This window comes from Camelus ferus, chromosome 27, assembly GCF_009834535.1.
Source record: "Camelus ferus isolate YT-003-E chromosome 27, BCGSAC_Cfer_1.0, whole genome shotgun sequence".
Taxonomy (NCBI): domain Eukaryota; kingdom Metazoa; phylum Chordata; class Mammalia; order Artiodactyla; family Camelidae; genus Camelus; species Camelus ferus.
In genome coordinates, this window is record NC_045722.1 from 17,622,019 (window position 1) to 17,635,500 (window position 13,482).

The following is a 13,482-nucleotide window of genomic DNA, read 5'->3' on the forward strand; positions in this document are numbered from 1 at the left end:
AACCAGGAGGCAAAGTAAACACACACGTCTCATGTGACAATGGTACCATCTTCCGATAGTCTGTTTTTTATCATCATCTCATTGCTTTGATTATGACTTACTTTCCAGACAGTTTATAAAACCTATGATGGCTGGGAAATTGTGTTATCTGTTCGCTGCTTCTCCCGTAGCAGAATGCAGGAAACACATTAGAAAAGCAATGACTACATCAAATGTGGATAGTGATTAGTAAGATGGTTATTTATTGCAGTGACATTCACACACATAATGGTTTGTCTTTCACAATGATTTCTTTTCCTCTAACCTCAGTTCTTACAAAACTTTTTTTGGGGGGAAGGAAGGAAAAGGAATTGCTGATGGTGTCTGTGTGGTGTCAAGACTGGAGGACTGAAGGCCACAACGATGTCCTTCTTTATAGACCTGGTCCATCTGGAGGAAAGGAGAGGAAGACGCCGAGTCAGCGAAGACGATGAGACACTCAAGGAGCAACGTGTGCGAGATGATCTCCATAGGAAAGAGGCTGTCATGATAAACCCACCTCTTTACAAAAAAGGTTTGAGGAGTTGTTTTAATAAGGGGATATTTGAAGACATTTGAAATCAAATGAGAACTTTGAGGATGTGCGCTGAGTCTACCTATTTTGGGACACCCCCTTTATCTAACCTAGGCGATTTTTTTGGACATATTTTTTTTATTTGCATATGATATATCCCTCAGAGAGACAAAATCAACAGATCTCACAGTCTCTGCCCCCACCTCTCCAAAGCAATGTTAAGCAAAATCTAGACATTATCCCTACTGCCTCTGGCACATTCAACTTGGACCTGTGAATTTTCTGTCTTCTAAATGATCCCAAGAGCCACAGCTGATGAGCAACAACCACTGTTCCTGGTTGGGAGCTCAGGAAAATGAGTCAGGTTCACCTGAAGCCAACCAGGTACCCATTTCAACCTGGGTGAGGCTCATCTGACTTTTTTGATTACTTTCTCCAGGGTGCTACTTGAGGTTCCGTAGCAGGGGGTAATCAATAAGCATTATCACTTTGCCTTATTTGGCACGGAGAAGGGCAAGCTTTATTCTTCCTAATCTGTCCGAGGAGATGGATGACGAAAAGAACAAGTGATCATGATCTCTAAACAAAGGAAAATTAACTAGAAAATTTTAGCTATTACCCATTCTGTCATAGCATCTTTCAGACAATATTGCAAGCATTGCCTCAGAGAAAAGATTATAATCGATTTATTAGTGCTAGCTGTCCACCAAAATAGGTAAAATTGTAACATGGTAGTGACAAGTGGTCCTGATCCTAAGCAAGGAATTCTGCAGAACCTTTCATAATATAATAAAAGAGAACAATAGCAATACTAGCAACATTTAGAGACAGTTTTTCTGGGTCAATCCCTGTGATGGAGATTGTTTTATTTAATCCCCACAACTGTATACATATATGTATGATAATTAACCCCATTTTAATAGGTAGGAAAATTCAGTCTTAGAGAAGCCTAAATTTCTAGGTCAAAGAAAACAGAAATAAAGTGTTTTGGACTGTAGAACATCCCCTTAGCCACATAACTAATAAAAATGTTTAACTGAGCTAAAAAGTAAAATTGGAGGGGGAAATACTGATGAATATAGAGTTAACTCTGAGGGAAAAATTTTAAGAAGACGGTTGTATTAAATATGTTCCACATCAAAGAGGTCCACCGCGGAGAATTATAGATTAACAAAAGACATGAATCTGAGGAAAAGGAAGTCACTTGGGGGAACTTTGAGGGAGTACATTTTTGGATTAGTCATGAGAGTAGAAATTAGATGCAGGGAGTTAAGATGTGGTTGGATAATGAAGACGTGGTGGATTAAAAAAAAAAAAAAAGGCAGCTAGAAACCTTCAGTGAAAAAGAAAACAGGGTAGCTACTTTTGAAGAACCAAATGAACTTTCCTCCACGCAAAGACTTGTGCGTAAATGAAGACACGTATGAGTCTTGTCAGCCGAGAAGGGGAGCCAAGGAGCATGGAGGGAGAAGGGACACTCGAAGGAAGGGGTGATAACAGGAGTAGGTGAGAGCGGGAGCTTGGGTCAAGACATAAGCAACTTTCCTTGTAGGAGAGGAGGAGGGTAAAGACGGAGTGAATGGCTAAAACATGACAGCCCACTACTGTCCCCTCACAAATCCTACCATTTTATTTACTTATGTAATTAGGTACTTAGGTTTTTTGTTTGTTAGTTTTTTTGTTTTGTTTTGGGTTGTTTTGCTTTTTGTTTTTGTTTTTGTTTTTGTTTTTGCTTTTGTTTTTGTTTTTGTTTTGTTTCAGTGGCAAGAACATCCCTGAATTACCACTGAAGCTTGAAAACTTTGGTCTACTTTTGACCCTACCCTCTTCCTCATCCTCCAGTCTCTTCAGCTCCTGCATGTGAATGATGGCTTTCCAATTTGACAATCCCCTTCCATTCCCGCCAACATTTGTAGACCCACAGCTCGCTGATAGTCTTTCGATAATAATACCATTAACTGAGCCCCTTCTATGTTCCAGGTCCTGTGATTCAGTCTCAGAACAGCACTGCCAATGAGGGGCTTTATCACCCCCTTTTGTGAAAGGACACTGAGGCTTTTGGAGGGGAAGTAACTTGATTGAGTCCATATGATTATAGATGAAGAATCAGAAACCAAACTCCGGCATGTCTAAGTGAAAAACCGTCCTCTGCCAAGCCACACTCTTGGAGGCGCATGACTCTTATTTGACAGCATGGAGAAAATATTTACAAGATTTATGTTGGAAACTGGACTAAAGAATCACCCAAGATAGTCATCAGTACTGACATCCCCATGGATTTGGATAGTGTGACTCTGTAGTGGTCACTTCCACCCAATTCAGTGACTTCCTCCAAGAAGATAATCCCTAAATTGGCCACTGGACCACCAAGAAGAGTCACCCCACTTAGAGAGGTCATGAGGAAAAAGATTTTTTTCCTTATATTGACAAAATTGTGTCACAAAAGATAAACATACGAGCTTTTCATTTGGAGGGCTTAATTTAGGGTTTCAGGATTCATTATGAAGGCTTTTCTACTTAGCCCTCGTAGTGTAATTTGATGCATTCTTACCTTGATGTTTTTTCATCACTTCTTTTAAAGGGGAATGACTGAAAGAACATATTCTAGAGTTGTAGGGAGTCTTAAGCCGTGCTTTTTTGTCTGGCTGCTGAATGGTGATAAATGTTCTTGACGGAGACCTGAAAACACAGAAGAGTTGAAGTAATCACATAATGGTTTGTCCTTCACCATGATTTCTTTCCATCTAACCTCAGTTCTTACAAAAATAATTTTTTGGGGGGAGGGCATATTTTTCTTGTAATTTTAAGAAAAATGACAGTATAATCTTCCTTCTGGAGGATAAAACACGTGGCGTCATTTTATTTGTCATGCCACTGGTTTACCTCTGTAGTCTTACAAATATGATGAGGAAATGCATTCATTTTCATGTATTGGATATTTAGGCTATTTTTCAACATGAAAAAGGAGATGCAGGAGTGATAAAATACTAATATTTTGCAACTGAAATGCAAATCCCGGGTTTATTTCCCCCTAAATCTTTGTATATAGATGAAGACTTAACTGAATCTACTGCTGACTTTAAAAATACATTCTTCTCTCCTAAAGTCCTATCGTTGGTTTGTATGTGTGTGTGTGTGTTTGTTTGTCTTTTTCTATTGGCTGCAATACATTCCTGCCATCTCTCTGCTTTGCAACCTTAAACAGCTTGATTATCACTGATATTTAGGACATCTTGTGAAGCTCCACTGACCATTTGGCCACCAAAGAATGGGCACACATGCTTTATGGACCAGTGTTTCCTCCTGACTATTTAACAGAAACCTCCCTGAGAGGTTGATAAGCAAACAGACATCAACAGGAGAATGGCAACTCATTCCCCAAAGAGACTGACGGAAGTCATACCTCCCAAGTCAGGAAAAGGGCAGGATGTGGGTGATGCAGAGAAAGGTGCAGCGTTCCAGGACGGACAGGAAGTGCTGACATGTGGCCGCTGAATCAAAGGGGGCCGTCCAGTCTCTGTTCAATTGTTTGAGTCACAAAGTCCACAATCTTTAAGCAATCTGGTACTTTGGCCATAACTTGAGTAAATATCAAAAGCAATGGTTGATGGCAATGTCAGTAGATGAAAGAACATTGCAGAAGGCATGAGACTTCTTTGTGGCATGAACATGAATGGTACATTTTAAACAGATATCTTGTGCAAGAGTTATGACTTTTTTTTTGAGATATTAATTTCCATGAAGAGTTTGAATCTTCACAGATGATGTACTAATGTAGAGTAGAACCATGGTGAATTTCAGTGAAGAGCCAGAGAAGGTACACTTTGAAGAATGAAAAAGTGGGTGTAAAAATTTAGTAAACTTTAAACCATGATATGGATGATAATAGTAACTATCCTGCTGAAGAGATTCAGAGTCAGGGTCACAAAGCTCTGGGGTTGGTATTTCTATTCTGTTGCAAAGGAGATTATTTGATGGAGAAAGGAAACGAAACCTTCGAAGGGAGACAGGCAAGGAAGAGTGTGTGGAATCCAGAAGAGACAGTTCCTTTAAGAACGTGGCCGTTTCAGCCTGCTTTCCTATTTCTGTCTCTCTGAGCAACCACCTCTCTCTCCCCCTGCTCCTGAAGTCACTCAGATAAACCTGTGTTCCCTGGAACCAAAAGAAGTCCCCACACTCCCTATTCCTGTCCCAGCACATGGCCTAGTATGATTACCTTATGTTAAAGATATGCTTGGGATCTTGGAAATTCCATAAAAATATCCTCACAATCCTAAAAGGGGGAAAGAAAGTAGCCGAAAAAGACAAATTAGGATGTGTGTTTGAATAGGTCATAATATTGAGTTTATGGGGAAATGGAAAACACATCTAATGCCCTACATACTTATTAAAACCAGTAACTAAAATTTAGAAGGTTGCAGCGCAGCCCAAAGAGAGCTTTTTCCCTTCCCTCGTATTTTTATTCGTCTTTGAGATTTAGTTTCATTTTCAGTGATTTCTTGGGTGACACAAATAACATTTCACTCAAGAGTTAAAAGGGGTCAGTTTGGGTCTTGTCAGGGTGCTTTGGATCTTTCTTGCTGACCTGGAATTAGTGCACATGTGTCTAAGTGCTACTTCAACCACCCAGCACACCATGAAATATGTTTTCCGCTACAGTGATATTGCTGGCAGTGCATAAAACAAATGGACTGGGTTAGAAATAGCCTGATTCCACCTTTAAATGGAATCTTCTGGATGTATGTTACACTGGAGAGCACTTCCAAAACTTTCTATTATTATGAATTTATAATTTTAATTCCCATCTGCAGAAAGCTATTCATTAACTCACTTCATCTTTGTAACAGCCTCGGGAAGTGAGTTCTGTATTGTAAGCCCCAATGCACAGATGAGAAAACTGAGGTTCCGAAGCTTCAATGTCTTGCCCTAGGTCTCAAGCTAGTAAATGGCAAACTTGCAAGATGAACCAGGAGCCTGAATACCTCAAGTCTTGGTTTTTCCACTTTGACTCATCTCATTGAAAACTACGTCACTTAGGATTTGGGTTCAGCTGCGTACAACAGATTAGCCAGATAACCAGAGGTTAGACAAGATAGAGGTTTATTCGGAGGTAAACTGTCCAGAGCTAGTTGAGGGACATGCTTTTCCGGTTTCCCACCATGACCAGGCATGTGAAGGCAGCTACAACTGCAGCCATCTTGACTGTAATTCAGACGGTAGAAAGGAGTTAGAAACAAGAGGGTGAGTGGCACTTATAATAATAGGGAAGCAAAACTTTTCCAGAAATACGCAGAAGTGCCCTTCCTGTGGTCACCATTAGGGATCTAGCATCTCTAGAAATGTGATTTTGATCCGATCACATTGATGCCCACCCACCCTGACCCCCCAACAAAATAGAGATTCTGTCATTAAGAAGGAAAATGGGAGTGGATTTTGCATGAGCATCCAGAAGTATCTGTTCCCCAGGACACTTAATGTTTCCACTTCAGAAGTAATCAGATGTTTCCTCTGGGGCACTTTTGTCCCCATGGCATACTCCTACACCTTCCTTTATGTTTAACCAATTGAGAGCATGTATACATGTTGACCGACAGTCACTTTGGCTGACCCTCTGCTAACTATGTAAAGACTCTTCGTATGAAGACCACACCAGAGAGAGGCTTAAACCTAAAGATTTAGCTCTTCTGAAGGTATTGATATTCCTCTAGTTTACACAGAATCTTACTGAGTAAAGTTACAAAACTGTTTTCCTGAGAAATAAGAGGGAATGAGTTTCAAATATAAAATCAAACTCTTTTTTTTTTTTAGGTAATAGAGAAAGACAACAGAAAAAGATAGCATTTCAGGGCATCCAATGCTTTAACCAATCAAAAAAATGTCTTTAAGTTGAAGGCTGACTCTCTCATGGTAGATACTTGTTTCCCTTGAGAGTTACTCATCTTAATGGCTGATTCACCCTGCTCACCCTCCCACGTGGCAGTGGGAATTAAATGGCTGGTGATTCACAGTCTCAGCCCTTGGAGGAGAGACTTGTAATGAAGGAGGTTTGAACTGTGTCTCTGTTCTCCTTGGCCTCCTTTTCCTCCCCACCAAAATGCCTTCTGGACTATGGGGTTTTACAGGGGAATTGATGTCCTCGGGTCTTGCCAAGCCAGTGAAGATGTTTACAAGGGATCGGACTGTAAGCTTCCCAGCCGTCAAATTGGCTAAGTAATTCCAGGCTGTGCTGAATGTACACCAGACTCAGAAGATGAGTCCATCAATTAACAGAGAGGTGAGGTGGGGCTGGGGAGGAGGAGGATCTGAGGAAGAGGAGAGTCAGGAGTAATGACTAGGAAGAAATGGCCAATGGGATTAAAGGAGAGTTAGACAGTATAATGGCTCTAAGCTCAGGCTAGGAACTCCAAGAGGAATAGAGGGTTCAATAATGCTAAGTACTCTAACATCTGAGCAAGATGGTGGTAAGATGAAACCACTGTGTTTGGAAATTAGGATGTAATTGATGAGCTGGCTAAGGCAGTTTTAAAGGGATGGTGATGGGAAAATAAATTACATAAATGAAAAAAAAAAAAACCTGTGACAGTAGCCATTTAGAGAAAAAGAAAATTTGAAATAGAGATATTAACGGCTAACTGGTCAGTTTTTGAAAGGCTTCTTGGTGAAGGGAAGGAGAAAGAGATGGTGGGAACCAGGAAGGTACGCAAGTTGGTGGGGTTGGTTATTAATATGGTAAAATCTTGGGCAAAGTTTTAGCCTGTGGAAAGTAGTTAGTAAGAAGGAAGAATGGAAAAGAGGTTGCCAAGGGATGGAAGAGATGGGAAGAATGCTATATCGTATTGAATTAATATTTAATTAACATCACAATGTTTTCTATAATAGCCCTATTAAACCCAAAGCACTCACTCCCAAATATGAGTAAAACACACACAAGTGCACACATATACACCTTTCCATAAACCATAGGTGTGTGCAGCATTACAAATCTCAGTGTATAAAAACAGCAAAGGTAACATGAGGAATTTAGAAGGGTTATTCAGTTATAATAAATGTAATAAAAAGAATGGGTTTTAGGGTTCCTTAAAACGTTTATCTTTCCTTTCCCACATAGTTCAAGAACATGTCTTTTGTACATTTTTATTCTTTTTCATTTTCTAGCTACACATACCTTGACAGATAGAAGTTCAACAGCTATTCTGAAGTAAGGAAATAAAAAGAGAAATAAGAATATATAGCTGTGTTTCAATATGACACATTAAAATGAGAAATAATGAGATTTGTGGAGGATTATTAAAATGTTTAATACATCATCATCAGTGTGTAGCTCCAGAATATGTTCATACCCTCCCCAAATTATTCATAATCATTTCTGTATTTTTTGGTTAATTTTCTTCTTTCAGTAAGCTTTTATAAGTGGAAAACTCTTTAAGACTTTCAACAAGATGATTTCATTGTGTCCTCACCCTAGAAGGATTTCTTTAACTGAAAATAAAATTTGAGGTCTATGGTTATTTTCCCTCATATTATGAAATTATTATTTCAATGTCTTATGTCCTCTCTTACTCTTGTGAAAAGTTTAGGGTAAATTTAGTGGTTAGGTATGCATTTGTAGCTAATTTGCTTATTCTCAATGGTTGCTTCAAGATTTTGTTTCACTAGTGGCTTAAAGTTTGACTACATGTTCGCCATGATACTCTTTTTAAATTTCTTATGTTTCAGTCTCATGCTTCTTAAGTGTGAGGAACAAGTCCTTTGTATAATGGCAAAGCCTTAGCTGTTCAGAATACCCTTTCCTCCATTCTCCTGTTTGGCTCTCGCATTCTCTCCTCCATATAATGTGATCTCATCTTCCCATTTGCCATCTCTTCATTTGTATGTTGGATTTTGGTAAGTATCTTCCAATAAAGTCACTAATGCATTTTTTACATATGTCTAACTTGCTATTTAACTCTATTGACTGCTCTTAAAAGTTTTATTCTAAAGACTATTTTACAATTGTAATTCTATTTTGTTCTTGTTTTGTGTGTCACATTTTGTCTGCTAGCATTGCTTTTCACTGTGATGTTTTATTCTTTGCTCATATATTTTAAACCTTTATCTTTCATGGAGCTCTAAAATTAGTTTATTGTGTTTCCTGACTCAATCTCGGTAAAGTTCTCTTTTTTCTTCTCATTTGTTATCTTTTTAAAGTGTGGACTCAATTTCAATAAAGATTACTTTTTCCTCTGTGGGATTCCCAAGCAAAGTAAGCTAAAAGTTTTAGTTTTACACAAAAAGAGGATGAGACAGAAGAATAAGTTGTTTCTAAAAGAAAAAAATGTCTAGTTCCCAAGTTTACTCAGAGGCTAGATGGAACCCCCTCTATTCTATTATTCACCCTGATATTAGAAGAATCACATAAAAATTGAAGTTGGACTATGTTACAATCCTGTTTAATAGCTTTTGGGATAAAGTGCAAAGTCCCTTCCTTTACATGTTATTCTGAATAGAGATGGGACAGAGCTTTGCCAAATAATTTATTTGTACCGGGAATACAACTGAAAGGCAATTCCAAACCCATTTGCATTCTGGTGGGACAATGTGAACGGTTCTCATCAATGGAATTATGTTCAAGTGAGAAGTGCCTCTTGTAGGTCAAGGCAATTAAAAGCATGTGCACCTTCTCTGTGCACCTCCCTTCACTCCAGCCCCCCCCCCAACCATGCAGAGCAGAAGTCAGTTCTCCATCCATCATCACCACCACCACCACATCAGATGGGGAGGTGTGTAAGCTAGCATAAACTTTTATCTTGCTGTGCCATTGAGATTTCGGATTTATGTGTTATTGCAGCAGAGCTTAGCCAACCCTGACTAATATGCTTGACTCACAGGGTCCTTCAACATGTACCTCTTTAAGCTCATTTTGTACCATTCTCCCCTTGTTTACTGCATTCCCAGCACATTGCATGGTTCAGTTTCTGAAATACAGCTGCTCTTTTTCTTCTTGGGGCTTTTGTACATGTTGTTCCTCCGTCAAGCATACTCTTCCTGGTATTCTTTGCCTGACTTCATCGTCAACTCTCAGACCTTACACCAATTCCTTAGGGAGGCTGTCCCTTGTTCTTCACCTCAAACCACATGATTTTATTGGTTTACTCTTTCATAGAATCCTATTTTTTTCCCTTAATAGCATTTTGTTCAATATTTAATTATGTGTTTTTTTTGTACAATGTCTTTCTTCACTAGTCTATAGTCTCTGTACGTGCAAGGAAAGGAACAGTTTTCTTCAGTTCTATTTCCCCAATACAAGATATTTATCTATTAACATTTATTTGTGGTTGAATGAATGACCTGCTCATTTTGAACCCTAGCATTTAAGCTCCTAGGTGAAGAACTTCTGTTATGCTTTCTTTTGTCAAATGTGAGGTTGAGTGCTACATAATTGACAATTTGAATAAGACAGTTGTATGTCAAAGTCTCTCAACACTCTCCTTCCCATATTCAAATGATCTTTCCTAGTTATTATAATGACTAAACTGCACAATCCTGAGGAATGTCTGGCAATATTCCACCAATAGATAAATGTATGATGATAATTCTTCATGCTATTCAGTTTTCCCTGAAAATAGAAAACCAAATTTATATTTACACAATGCATAATTATAAAGTATAAGAATATTGCATAGATAAAAATATATTTCATAGTAGATTATGTGACTATTATTTTATCACTCATATCGTGAGGAATTTGATGACAGACATTTTTTAAAAATTTTCTTCTTATACCTGGGACTTGCAGGGTAATGTTTATCATGTATTAGATTGCTCAATATGTCTCATGAAAAGTAAATGACTAAATATTAACTTTGATTAATAATAATTATAATAATTAGTGATGACCTCCATACAAACCAAAGATAAACAATGACATCAAAGAATTTAATTCTAGAACCCCATTTTTTAAAATTTAGACTTTTTTCTTTTTTTAATATGTATATATTTGTTCAAATATAGTCAGTTTACAGTGTTGTGTCAATTTCTGGTGTACAACACAATGCTTCAGTCATACATGAACATACATATATTCATTTTCATATTCTTTTAAAACATTTTTAAAAATATTTCTTTTCAGGGGGGGATTAAATTTGTTTATTTATTTATTTTTAAATGGAGGTACAGGGGATTGAACCCAGGACCTGGTGCATGCTAAGCACGTGCTCTACCACTGAGCTACACCCTCCCCTTAGAACCTCATTTTGTTTTAGGAAAAGGCTCATCTCCAGATTCCTGGTAGAATGAGCTGATGTAATAGGTAAAAATGCCCTGAGAATGAGAGGTCTCCGAGACTCTGAATTGAGTCCAGGCAAATGTAAATAACAATGAAATGATAATACAGTGCATGGCCTGTTTGATATTCTTATTACTGTGCTGAGAAATTCTATGACTGGATTGACACTGTCGTGATTCCAAGCCAAACACAGACATCTTGACAATCGTTTTCAGTTTTGAGGATAATTACATTGTTCTTTTAAATATGCAAGATAAAATTGTTCAATCAGGAAACTGTGGCTTGTTCAAAATCCATGTAGGAGCTATTTTTTTCCCCAATGCCAGATCAATTGTTTCTGCTCACACAGAAGACAGTGTCCTCGGGGAGATGTTTCTGATGGAAAACTGAAGGACTGGTCAGAAAAGCTGTTTCAACAGGTGCTCACTCTGGCTTTTGGTCCCCCCAAAAACAAAGGACACAGTGGCACATGTTGAACAAAAGAAAAAGAGAGACAAGAAAGGGAGAGAGTCAAATCCTCTTTTGAAAGAAAAATTTAACACGCACCAGACTGGGGATGAAACCCGAAGATCGAAGTCTTGGGAGGTGAAAAGAGGGCTTCCTCCATCTGCGTGTCTGCGTGTCTGTGTGTGTGTGTGATGCGGGTTTAATCACGGTTTACAGGTTAAACACAGCAAACTCCATCTCTCCCTGAGACGTGGAAACCTCACACCCAGGCTTACCCCCTGGGGCTGAAGCTGATGGATGTGTGTCACGGTGAAGAGGTAAAATTATTTCTCATTGTCGCCTTCATTTCTGTCAAGTTTGTGGACAGAAGAAAGGGGCCGAACTGAGCGGATCTGAAAACAGAGGCCCAGACAGCTTGGAAGGCATCAACTCTATGGAGCAGGGAGAAGAGCTGGGGTCCTTCGCTGTCAGGCTGATTAGCTTGTTATAAACAAAACAGCTTTAAACTCCCACTTCACAGTGTTAACTAATCTGGTCCCTGACCTCGCTCCCATTTCTGGGGCCGGGTGAGGCCCCGTCTGGAGACAGTCCGACCAACAGTCATAACAGGGACTTGCCTCCCCTTAGGGGGGTCACTCTCTTCAGGGTGATTGCTTCCTTGCGCCTTAAACCCCTGACCCTGTCCAGCTTTTAATTCATTATTCATCAGTGTTCTTAGTCCACTGGAAAAAAAAATGCAGGAGGGTTGCTGCTCAAATATGAGGGGGTAGGGGGTGGGGAAAGTGGCATTCTGGAAAAAAAGGACAACCCTGTCAAAACATGACAGCCCATCCAATGCCTGTTTTATACTATTCATAGAAAATGCCAAATTCTGCAAATAGTAACCACATGTACGTTGGCTTCACAGACGCAATGTTCTGCTACAAAATGAGACGTGCTTTATTTTCGTGTGTCATCAAAGGCAGGGAAAATATCATGTTAGCCTTCTAGGCTTAACCCTGTGGGCTCATGATTGCTAGAAGTTTGAACGTGAGCAGCGCACACACACACACACACATGCACACGCACACGCACACGCACAGACACACTCGTCCGGGTTACGGGAGTGGCAACCCTGGCCCCGGCAGCCCGCCATCCAGAAAGGCAATTCGATTCACAAATCTGTTGCAGGGCCATTTTTATTCATCACCGTGGGATCATTACGGCGACAAGCCCTCATCTGACGTTTCTGATGGTGCTTGCTTTGCCAAAGTGGAGGATGGGGGGGTAGAGACAGCTTGGGGGATCTGTAACAGGAGGGATACAGCACTGCTCAGACCCCTGCGAGCTTCACAGCCAATTCAGGGACCCCAAAGGTGCCATTTCTTGCCCCGGCTTGCCTGGCTGGTGCCATCCCGGGTTTGCTTTGGCTGCCTCAGGACAGGCGTCTTAGTTCAAATCTGTTGTGCAATTGTTCTTTTTGGGTTCCTGGCTGGCAGTCCCTTGCACTAACATTTAATAAAGTCCATGCACAGATCTGCACTGCGGATGAAAGTTTGGAGCCCAGAGGACCTAAGTCGACGGCAACCAGCCGGCGCTGTGTCTGGGCCCTGGCTCTTGCCCTGGAATGTTTCTAGCACCTTCCACATGACCACTGGCTCTAACGGCACCTCCTGTTTATCTTCTCCTCCCTAACAAATAGTTTCTGCAGCGGCTGCAGTAAATCTCTCTCAGTCTGGAAGCCTCAACCCTGGGTGTTTGTCCTCGTTCTCCGCGGCTAGCTGGCTTCTCCCCCATCTGCCTGCATGTGCTCTGACTTTGACAATTACTTCAAAATGTCTGTACTTGGCCTCTTGATGAAAAACAAAAGAGCCCATAAAGAGCAAAGGAACTTCTCTCTCTTTCCTTTCAGACTTCAGCCCACGAGCAGGGCAGCCCGTCCTGGGGAAATGGCATCCGCCTGCTCTGTTTCCCAACCGAAGGGGAGATAATAAACGGCAGGGCCTTCTGCCTACAGCCTGCATGACACAGGACCCGGCCGAGCCTTTCCGATGGCCATAAATAAATGACGGAAGTTTTAGGCACCAGACTAGTGAATTGGTGGTTAAGACTTAAGCTTTTATCTCCCTGACCCTTGTTTGAACTCAACCTTGGTTCCTAAGTGCAGGGCAGACGAAGTGGGGTGGGAGGAAGGTTTCTTATCGACATGAACACCCCTTCCAGCTCAACAGAAAGAAAT

At 40.3% G+C, this 13,482-nt stretch overlaps 1 long non-coding RNA gene across 3 annotated transcripts in view; it reads right to left on the minus strand.

Annotated features, from left to right (window-relative positions):
- Positions 1 to 228: 228 nt before the first annotated feature.
- Positions 229 to 13,482, minus strand: part of LOC116660200 — a 65,015-nt gene continuing 51,761 nt past the window's right edge. For all 3 annotated transcript variants that reach the window (XR_004315595.1, XR_004315596.1, XR_004315594.1), the window contains 2 exons: positions 3,105 to 3,232; positions 229 to 429 (listed from right to left, as the gene is read on the minus strand). This is a non-coding gene — a long non-coding RNA (uncharacterized LOC116660200). The remainder of the gene's footprint in view (positions 430 to 3,104; positions 3,233 to 13,482) is intronic.